We start from the raw sequence: 12,193 nt of genomic DNA on the forward strand, positions 1-12,193 counted from the left end.
AATCTATTTTAACTATACTGAACAAAGATTACCCCTTGTTTAGCCTACTTTTCGTGATAAATCTATTTTAACATACTGACAAAGCTACCCCTTGTTACCACTTTTCGTGATAAATCTATTTTAACATACTGACAAAGCTACCCCTTGTTTACCACTTTTCGTGATAAATCTATTTTAACATACTGACAAAGCTACCCCTTGTTTACCACTTTTCGTGATAAATCTATTTTAACATACTAACAAAGTTACCCCTTGTTTACCACTTTTCGTGATAAATCTATTTCCAGGGTTAATAAATTGATTCGAAGTATTTTTTTTCCAAAATGGTGCAACAATTCTATTTCCAAATAAACAATTAACTGCTAAGTCATTCACGTAATTGTAAACTGTATACACACACTTATCTCTCTTGGAATACTGTGTTGCCAGTGTGTTGAAGTACACAAAGCCCTCTAGTGGCTCAGCGGTAAGTTTGGTTTGGTTTGAATTTCGCGCAAAGCTGTCCGAGTGCTATCTGAAGTGGCCGTCCTTGATTTTGCAGTGGCAGACTAAAGGGAAGGCATTTAATCAACACCACCTACCGCCAACTCTCGGATTACTCTTTTACCAACGAAAAGTGGGACTGACCGCCACATTATAACGCAGAGATTCGAACTCGCGACCTGTATGTTGCTAGTCGAGTGTCCTAACCACCAGGTCAGCGGTAAGTCTAACAGTTTATAACTATAAAAGCCGGTGGTGGGCACAGTATAAATAGCTCATTGTGTAGCTTTGTGCTTAACAAAAAACAAAGTAAGTACACATTTTTAGTTTTTAGCTCTGGATAAGATTAATATATTGTCTCCACGGCGCCGTGCCATTCCGAATACTAACCGTTTATTGGTGGATGCCGAATAAACACACGTTACTTCATGTTATATGTCCCTATATCGTTTTTTTTATATATTCATTCGATTGGAATCGATTTCATTTGGAGTCACTATTTTAAAGCAAACCTATTTTTCAATAAGTAAGCCAGGATTAAGTTCATTATATAAATGGCTAGAAACTTAGGCATAATTACAATTTACCTCGAAATATCGTAATTTTCCAAACTAAGTTGTTTTTCAACTAGTAGACAGGCATGAAAAGACATGAAAGTTAAAAAGTTTCTCTTTTATAAACGTATATATGTACATATATTTTCAGATAAATGCTTTATATATTAAAACATTTATTTAATTTTACATGGCCCAATGATTAGCGTGCCAGACTGTGAAACCCACTCTTCGCACTTTAAGGATGTGGGTGCGTTATAGGAGTGACAGTTAAATCCCACTGTTTTATTATAGTAGCTTGTGATTTGGCGATGGGTGGTGTTGAAAACCTGCTTTCCATGTAGTCTATCAGTTCAAAATTAGGAACACATAGCACAGGAACACTCGTGTAGCTTTGTAAGTATCCGAACAAACAAACAAATTATTTAATTCCGCTTTATGTAATTATTTTGTGTGTATCTATATATGTATATATATATATGTGTGTGTGTTAGCCTATTTTGCTGTTAGTGGTTGTTTTTCAGCCACTCCATGTCACGCACAACCCGTGTTGCTAGAATTAATCCTGCTCTAAATAACTTACAAGGGATTCATCATTCATCCGAAAGTACTATGTATATTATAACATTCACGTGAGATCAGCTGAAGAATATAGGAAAGTCCAAATCTAACCTTTCTTTCTTAGCTAAAAAAACTCTTTTAGTTTAACCACACAGATATGATTTTCTTTACTTTTTTGTTACCTTGCTAACACTAATCATATTAACCAAGATTAAAGTAACAGACTGGTCTCATTCAAGAAATTACCGTCCACATGAAAATTGAAGACACATTACAATGGTGACCTGAGATTGTTTGTTCACCTGAATGACACTTTATACACACAAGGAGCTAAACGTTAAAGTTAGAGACCTCTATAACTCAATCCTACCCGTACTAAATTTTCAAATGCAAATCAGATACTTTTACGACTCATGTCCTACCTGTACTAAATCTTCAATTGCGAATCAGACAAAAGGCAACCAGTAGGCAGTATGGTTACTTTTTGATGGAACAGCGGGATTGACTGTTACGTTTATTACGCGCCCACAGCTGAAAGTGCAGAGGGTGTTCATCGGTATATACCCTATAGTAATTGTAACAAAAGATATAAGGTGCGATCCTATTGATTATATATATATATATATGTATATGTCACAAATATGTACGTATTAATTTCAAAGCTTTGGTTTCCATAATTTATCTACGTTTAGGATAATTTAATGTTTGACTGATATACAACGAAAATTAATCACTTACTGTCGTTCATAATTACCATTATTACGTAATGACGACCCCATGCTAGTGCAAAGCAATGAGATATTTATTTAAAATCAATCTTTTAGCTGAGATACAGACGAATAAATTGATTGAAACGCTTTTTCTTTGCAGAGTAGAATGTCGTAGTAGGTCAGTATTTCAGAGCATGGTTTGTTAATACACTATTCATGTACGGATTGTATGCATTAAACCTAAATGAAATTCATTTTGTAATAGCGAAATTTCTTTAACGTAAAAAAGTACAGAGATTAAAGAGGTGATATTATTTCCAACCCGGACAGATAAATAATACATATACATCGGAGTACACAGGTTATCTTGAATATAAAAAAAATGTAACAAAATAAAAGTCTTTTTCTTACCTAGTTATTTGTTGTTGTTTCGTTGGAGTTTGTTTGTTTGTAGCTAAAGACAACGCTACACAACGCTACTCTGCCCACCACAGGTATAGAAATCCGGTTTCTAGCATCGTAGCCCGGCATGGCCAGGTGGTTAGGACACTTGACTCGCAATCTGAGGGTCGCTGATTTGAATCCCCTTCCCATCAAACATGCTCGCCCTTTCAGACGTGGGGACGTTATAATGTGACGGTCAATCCCGTCACATTATAAATCTAATTTCGTGACTTATAAATATTGACATTTTAGCGTTTTAGTTATAACTTTTTAAAAATGAGTTCCAGTTTAAAATAGCATTATAAATACGGATAAATGTCTCACTGAATAACAGCCAAGTAGCAAATGTTTTTGTTTTTTTTCCAACAGCTATGTATCAAACACTAAATTTTACTTTCTCGTGAGAAACAAACATCCAGTTCTTACTTATAATTAACTATACCACAACCACCATTAAAATATTAGGTTCTAAACCTACCGGAAATAACACTATTACAAACAATTGATGTTCTATAAACTAAACAATAGAGTTGAAATTAATTGATATTTACACACTGAACACAACTAATGAATCAGTTTAATGAAAGATTCGTTATTTAAAGCCAATAGAATATGAGTATCATCAAATTCAAAGAGCAGAAAGATAGTTCTAAGTGAATGGAATTGTCTGGAAAACGTGAGAGTAAGGGCCTATGTGAACGAACTTGTCTTAAAATGAAGACGACCCCCCCCCCCCCGACAAACAATATCTGTATCTATGGGGCTGATTAGTTAATGAATGACGTTATAAGGGGTCCTCTTAATCTGCTCAACTTCGAGTGGTGGGTTTAGGGGGTTGATGTTTACAGTGTCTAAAGAGGTTCCACAAATGTTCTGTTAGATTTAGGTCAGCATATTTTATTGTTTAGTCAATCAGTCAATGAGCTCTATGGGTTCTTCTTTAGAATAATTTATTACAATCTTTACCGGGTGTTATCCTACAGCTGGACAAAGTTTAGTCTGACGGCACCGATTACGATGTTTAAGAATTTAGCCAATATATTTCGAACAGTAAATCCGCCTCTCGTAAGTACTTTAAGAACTGTAAGTTCAACCATACTGATAGCTCTCCACATCATTACTCAATTGTCACCAGCACTGAACGTATCATTTACCTCTAGGTTCACAGTTACAAGCCTGTTGACCACTGGTAGAGACAAGAAGCCTTGGCTCATCGTGTAGAATACAATGAAATTGCTGTCAGCTTCAGCAGTCTCGACAAAAGTCCAAATTGTTTTCTCGTCGCTGTGCCGTCATCTGTGAGGTCGAAGTCTGACTTGTTAAAGTATGATATATATTTGATTACTGATCATTATTTCTCTTGCTCTGGAAGTCCCAATTAAACCCATGGAAAGTAGAATCGCGGTTCCTAATAGTAAGACACAGAGCAGTCGTCGGGTATACAAATAATTTCCCTGAGATCATGTTAAACTTTCATGCTACTGATTTGGACTTCAAAATGAAACGTTCGGTTTTCAAATTTCAAACAGCTCTGATCAAACCTTCAGTCCGCTATCAGCAGATAACATTGTTACACAAGTTTACGGAAACGACGACAAACATTGATACTATTTCTAAAAAATTAACTAATATGACGGCGTATTGGAGCTGTATTTACATAGTAGATAGCACGTGCAAAATGCGTCTAAAACTGATTATTTTCACAAAAGGGTACGTACAATGTACTAAGTACTTTCCTGTTATATTATTGATGTGATACATATACATCCAAAGCTTTTACTTATTAAGGACAACTAAATACTCAATATTGACCTATAGTCAACTACAGTATCATTTAACTTTCAATTACAAAAGATAAACCACAAATAAAATTTAGAAATAAGTAGTCTTAGTTACGGAATTTGAATAACGTCAGTGTGGCTTACTAGATGTAACTCGAGGACTAATTGTTTTTTGGTTCAGTTAATAAGAGCTCTGGCTTGATTGACTTTCGAAAGGTATAGATGTTGAAATATCACCAGTAAAAACAATATATTTAATTATTACTTATCATGAGCTTTAAAAATCTCATATGTTTCATTTTACCTAAAAAGATAATTGCAATGCACCTCTTTTTTTATTGACCATTAGCAATAGAACATTTTTATGCACTAGTGATTAGGCTATCCAGTGGATTCTTTTGGAGTAAGCAATTGATTCACAGTATCAGTGAAAATTGTATTAAGCCTAAAATCAAGACAGATAAGTTATTGAAATAACAAGATTATAACTGGAGAAAGATTATAAAGTCATTGTCCAGTTGACTAAAGGTCATTCTTAGAGTAATATCCACTTGACCCTCGACCTCAGTTCTGTTCGTGGTGTTCTATTTTTGATTTCTTTCTCGAAATTTTCAACAAGAATGATTATATTCAAGTGGATCTGTAGTTTTGGATCCCACTTGTTAACAGAAAAAGAACAAGTAAATAAATACTTAATATTGAGAATTACATCCACGCAACAAAAATATCGAAAACAGGTTTCAGAAAAAAACATAACTTCTATCTATGGATATACTTTGCCAAAATCAGAAGCTAGATTTTTGTTACATAAATAAAGTGTAATATTTTCGTGTATAGAGCAAACTACAAAGTTATCGGTTTCATTGGAGTGTAAACTACAAATTTTCAAAATGTGGGACTTTCTTCAGGTTACGAAGCATTTTGTGTATAAAATATCTTTTATTTTTAAGATATTCATAATCTTTAATATTTCTTTATGTTACAAATTACAAATATTTATGTTTCAAAATTTTCACTAAGTTAATTTTAAAATCAATAGAAATAAAAAGTGCAAAATGTTAATTTACTACAAAAATTTCTTTTCGATAAATATTAATTCAAAATCTTGTTGTTGATTGCTTAATAAAATTTCCTAAAAAGGTAATACTGAATATTGTCTATGGGTTTGATATTTAAATGTTTACAGTCTGAATGATATAAAAGGAAAGACACTGGAATTTCCTTTTAACTGAAAACTTACTAACGTGCAATCAATATAAAATTTAAAGTGAATTTGTTTAAACGCAATGAACATTCTTCCAGACATGTTTTTGATAATAAGCCAAAATCAATTAGCTACTGATGGAATAAGTTTAAGTTCCATATTACTATAAGTTAACAGTTTCATCACACATACTTTGTTTGTTTCTGCTTAAGCGCAAAGCTACATAATAGGCTATTTGCGCTGTGCCTACCGCGGGCATCGAACCCTGGGCCTTACTGTTATTAGACCTCAAGCTTATCGTTGAGCCATTTGAAGCCATGACATATTTGAATTAAAAACAAAATATGATTCGAAATTCTTCTTGGACATTTGTCTAAAATTAAATAAATAAATAAATACTGCAATTAAAAACATGAACTTAATTTTGTTTACACAATAGGTATTTTTATTTGGGGCTGATCTACAGTCACCCATGTACTTGAAGGCGTTAGAGAATATTCTAGGCGCAGCATTGTTCAAATCAATCGAAAAAATAAAGCAATGACGCCTATTGACCAAACTTGTAATTAAAAATTACTTCCGATCAGAGTAAGCTAAGTACTTAGAGCGAAACTAAAAATCAATCTGGCCACCACTATAGCTACTTAAGTATAGTTCTCTTGTGTATTTATTGTTATAGATTAGAATGCATTGTTCTGTCAGTTGGGTAGCCTCGCTGTTAACGATATTTTCAGCCGTAAATCCAATAATATCTCATGAGGTTTGGCCAGCTTAGAGATTTAGGTTATTCATTGATAAAAATTCAAAGCTAACAATGCAAATCAATCTTTATAATAAAAGCATAATAATGAACGATAAATTAAAATAAAATATAACTAATTACATTCGATATAGTAATTAGTATAATCAATGTTATTAATGTGAGGAATAAAATAAACAAAGTTTAAGGTTTAATTCCACGCAATACTTATCATATATTTATATTCCACAAAAAGACAGTACGTTCTGAAGCTGGTCACACGAAATTCTATATATAGTAGCAAAAATTTAAAGCCAATTCTCAATACTTCCACTTTCACAGTTAGTTCAGAAGATAGCATAATTTTGCCCGGCATGGCCAGGTGGATAAGGCGCTCGACTCACAATCTGAGGGTCGCTGGTTCGAATCCGCATCCCACCAAACATGTAATGTGACGGTCAATCCCACTATTCGTTGGTAAAAGAGTAGCCCAAGAGTTGGCGGTGGGTGGTGATGACTAACTGCCTTCCCTCTAGTCTTACACTGCTAAATTAGGGACAGATAGCGCTCGTGTAGTTTTGCGCGAAATTCCAAAACAAACAAACAAGATAGCATAATTAAACCTTTACTTGTTACTTATCATCAACAGTAAGAAATCCAGTTTTACGTATCGTTACGAGGAGGAAAAAATATGAAAACTAAAACACAGCTTTTAAAACTAAGCACCAATAGTATAACATTAAACACTTAGTTACATTTAACAATTACATTTCCTCCTATAATCATCAGTGTTTAAAATATCGGTGTCGTATATTGCACATATATGAAGTGTTTTAGACATTTAGTGCTTTGGAAGGCCTATAATTTCTACCTGGGTGGAGCTGTTGGATAATTACTTATGCCATACAACGTTGCGTTGTTTTATTTGCTATTTCTGCGGTCGCTATAAGTGGTGAATAACACTCAAGTCTCTGCAAAAATGTATGAGTTTGATTTACTGACACAGTATAAATTATTTCGTGTTGCATAATTAATACATATTTATCCATCTCCTGTTTAATTTTCCGCTAGAGCTAGGCTTAAGCAGTCAGCGATTAAAAGCAATAGGCTCAGAAACTTAAAAGTCTATTACTATTAGTGTAAAACATCTACATTTAGCATTATTAGGAAATGTGTATCAAATATTCACTTGTACAGTGAGAAACTCCTCAGGGAGATTGAGGATTTACTGAAGCTGATCACTGGCGAACAGAATTTAAACAACTTGCGTTATGCTCATGACATTGTTTTAACAGCTGATTCACAGGAGAAGTTGCAACAAATTTTAGATCAAGTTGTTAGTGAAAGCAAGAAGAAGGGTTTAAACATCTTGCGTTATGCTCATGACATTGTTTTAACAGCTGATTCACAGGAGAAGTTGCAACAAATTTTAGATCAAGTTGTTAGTGAAAGCAAGAAGGAGGGTTTAAGTATTAACTGTAGGAAAACAGAATGTATGATGATTACAAAGAAGAAGATCATTCCTGTTTACATTGTCAAAGTAGATGAAGAACAGGTAAGGCAAGTCAATAAACTCAACTACCTGGGAAGCTGGATATCATCAGATGGTACATGGGATCATAAAATAAAATAGAGAATAGAGATGGCAAAAGACTCATTTCTGAAAATGATAAAGATACTGACAAATAGTACAATTTCTATGGGGACGAAGTTAAAGAGTTTAGGATTGTTGTATTAAACCAATTCTCACATATACATCAGAATGTTGAACAATATAGCCAAGTATGGAAAAGAGAATTGAAGCAATTTAATTTTCGCTCTTAAAGCGCACCTTGAAGGTATGTTGGGCAGGTGAACCCTAAAATGAAGATATTTCATCAAGAGCAGGTTGCAGAAGAAAGCTGCTGACTAACATCAGAAAAGGACAGTTGGGGTTTCTCGGACACGTTATGTAAAAATAAAAATAAAAATGAAAGTCTGGAGAGATCGAAGGAAGGAGAGACTGTGGAAGACAGAGGTTGACTTATGTCTATCCAAATAGATTAATGTATCGACACTGGACATGGAAATTCTTTGTGTCTCAAGGAGAAGAAATCTGCAGAAGGCCATGGTCACCAATGTTCTGTTTGAATAAGGTACATAGAGAGGGAGAGATCTGTGACCATAGACACCAACGTCAGATTTGAACATGGTACCTATATATATATATATATATATATATATAAAGACTATTTTGTTAATAAAATGTCTAGTATCTGCAAGGAAGAGACACAACCCCATATTAAATAAAAGCAAACAGCATCTGTAGCAGACCTTTAGATTTTACAACAAAAGCATGCTGAAAATAAGTTTGTTTCATTTGATAAAAACTAAATAATTCAACAGTAAAATCATTCTAACTACCGTTTCGTGTGTGATTATAATATAAGTAAACCAATCATACTAGGTAAGACTAAGATATTAGAACAACTAAAAATTGAGGCTCTAGAGTCTAGATTTGCTTTCGTTTCATTTTTCACTGTTTACCTGATCCAGAGACAATGTTTACCGGCAATGGACTTAGTTAACGAAGTTTTTATTCCTTTTGCGGCGAAACGTTCTTAGTGTTTGTTTGTAGTGGAGCAGAAAGCCACACAATGGGCTATCTGTGCTCTGCCCACCACGGGTATCGAATCCTGGTTTCTAGCGATGTAAGTCCACAGACATACCTCTAAGCTACTGGGAGCGCTCTTAGTGACCTTTCTTGGCATGTTATAAGTGAAATACTAATAAAAAATAAAACATATAATATTTTATGCTTTGTTCCGAACAAAAAATAGTTGTTTTTTTGCAGTAAATGTAACTGTGCACATATATGTATGAATAGACTGTACCTATATGCTACATTTGCCAAATAATAAAAACAACCCATAGATAAAATATCATTTAGAAATGAAATATCAAATGTATATATATTTTGTATTAGTATGTCAATTATACTAGATCGAAAGGGGCCACCAGGAACGTCTCGTTATTTTTACATATTTTACTGGTCCTTTTTATATTGTCCCCAAGTAGGACAGTGGTAAGTTCACGGACTTACAATGCTAAGATCCGGGCTTTGACCCTCTGCAGTGGACATAGCAGGCAGCCCAATGTGGCTTTGCTCAAAAATAAACTTTTTAGTTTTCTCTCTTCTTGCTCATCTTTAATTTCCTATCTCATTCTTTTTGGTTTTCTTTCCATTTTCTATCCCATTCTTCTTGGTCTTCTTTTAATTTTTTGTTCTCATTCTTCTTGGTCCTTTTTTTAAATAAGTTAATCATCTCCAGTAATTTTTCGATCTCGATTCCGAATTTAGTTGTTATTTCAACTTGTGGAAATTAAGCCAAGTTATATTTTGTTTTCACCAAAATAATCCCACTTTTTACATGAGTATTATTATGCTATTCTTTTCTTGTGCTGTTTTTTTTTATTATTATTTAGTGAAAATAATTCGACGTCAGATTCACGTAACGGTAACAAGTTGGTATATTTCTTCCTAAACATTTCTACAAGTTACTTCCATTTGTAAACTGTGGTAACTTGTAGGCCTAAGTTTATAAATGACGTTAAATCGGAAATATCTCGCTAACGGTACCACGATTAACGTAAAGTAAACTTACTTGTACAATTCCACGGCTAATCGATCAAGTAACTAAATCTACGCAATAACTAACATTGGTCCAAATGCTTCAATGAATAACTGATTCACTGTTAGCTGAAAACTAACAGACATGCGATCAGCAACTACTCGGCATTCACGCACGCTGATTACTTCACTTTAGCATTTTACAGCCACTTCACTGTTTTAACTTATATTTATAACTGATGCCTCAATTTTAGATATTCGTTGCAGTTACAAGATTTTCGAGATCTCATATAGAACATTCCTGGTATTCTAGGCCTACTCTCACAAACACAATTGATCTTAGCGTCATGCGCCCATATCTAACATCTAAATTAAAATATTGAAAACGTAGCTTACCACACTAGTGTGTAGAATAGTAATAACAGAACATGGAGCTATGAAAACCCACAGTACGAGACATTACTGTCGTGATTCGCTCCTAGAACCCAAAATCCTCGTCCAGTATATCGCTTTAAACTTCAGATTCTATGTCAGGCAAATTTAAAGATATCTCAAGCCTGATTTTAGAGATACAACCTACCGAAATCATTTCGTATCAAGGTAGAGCAATGCCTTTCTAATACTATGATTTAGAAAATCAGTTTTCAAAGCAACTGTTTACTAGTACATTTTAGAGCAGCTATGTACTAACACTACCACTTAAAACAACAGTATATCGACACCACAGTTAGTACAACAATGTATAGATATTACAACTTAAAGCAACAGTATTGTGACACTGCAATTACAATATCAGTGTACCGATACTACCACTTAAAGCAACAGTAATACCGACACCATAGTTAGAGCAACGGTATACCGATAACACTATCAAGAGCAACAGTACATGCATTTACAATTTTTTTTTAGTTTACATATTTGAGCTTTAGAACTTACAAATTTGATAACAAAAATAGAAAAACTTATACCACGAAAAATAGATATTTTAATATTCACAACGTTTCGGGCTGGGACGCCCTTCCTCTAATGATTTTAAACTGTAATGTTTTACAGTTTAAAATCACCAGAGGGAGGGCGTCTCAGCATCTTTTTTCGTGGTAAACGTTTTTTCCCATTTTTTTGTTTTCGATTTCATCGTACCACAGCGGCTTCTTTAGCTGATTTTTTTCTTTACATATTTGTCATATATAAATGTTATTTATTACAAAACAGCTTCCAGTGTGTTTCACAAATCAATTTATTTTGCCCAGTTGGGATGTAGTTTCATTCTGGGTGACACTCAATACAAGCGTTGAACTTATTACAACAACCCAAGCTAAACAGTTTAAGGAATTAACAAAACATATGTCTACTTGACTATATTTTTGTTCTCCTTATATAGATTCTGATAGTTTCCATGCTGTCATATGCACAATGTTATACTAATATAATTGAATCAGCACATAAGATTTTCTGGTTTTTAATAAGAGAAATGCATTTCTCATTACCAAATTTTTGCATTAGTAGATAAAAATAATTAGTATTATTGTTTACGACACGTCCCTGCTCTGATGCACATGGTTAAAGGAACATAACTTCCAATGTCAATGAAGTAATGCGAAAAGAGTAGGAAGTGAGATCGATCCTTATGCGACAGTTGTTTTACGAAATTTGATAAACTGGTTTCAGTAACATCCTGTCTTATAAAATAGTTTAAGTAAGTAGTATACGGGGGTTACTAATGATGCACGAGTTGGAATCATGTATATATATGGCGGCGGGAAAATTTTGATCTAGACGGAATGCATACGATTCAGATGTTAACAAAACACATCGCTATAAAAGTTAGGAACTGTCTGAATAAAAACATGGTTTTATTTTGATAAAAAACTTGTTTTTGTTTTCACTCATTTTTCAATGTCTTTCATAATTTCTGAATCGGGTGTAAATATAAGAAATGAGGAACAAACGTAGTATATAATTAATATTTGTACATACAGGTATGGTGTACTTACCAGAAAAAAAAATAGAGTTTGTTTGTTTGTTTTGAATTTCGCGCAAAGCTACACGAGTGGTATCTGCGCTAGCCGTTCCTAATTTAGCAGTGTAAGAATAGAGGAAAGGCAGC

The sequence above is a fragment of the Limulus polyphemus genome, unplaced genomic scaffold (genome assembly GCF_000517525.1).
Source record: "Limulus polyphemus unplaced genomic scaffold, Limulus_polyphemus-2.1.2 Scaffold771, whole genome shotgun sequence".
Classification (NCBI taxonomy): Eukaryota; Metazoa; Arthropoda; class Merostomata; order Xiphosura; family Limulidae; genus Limulus; species Limulus polyphemus.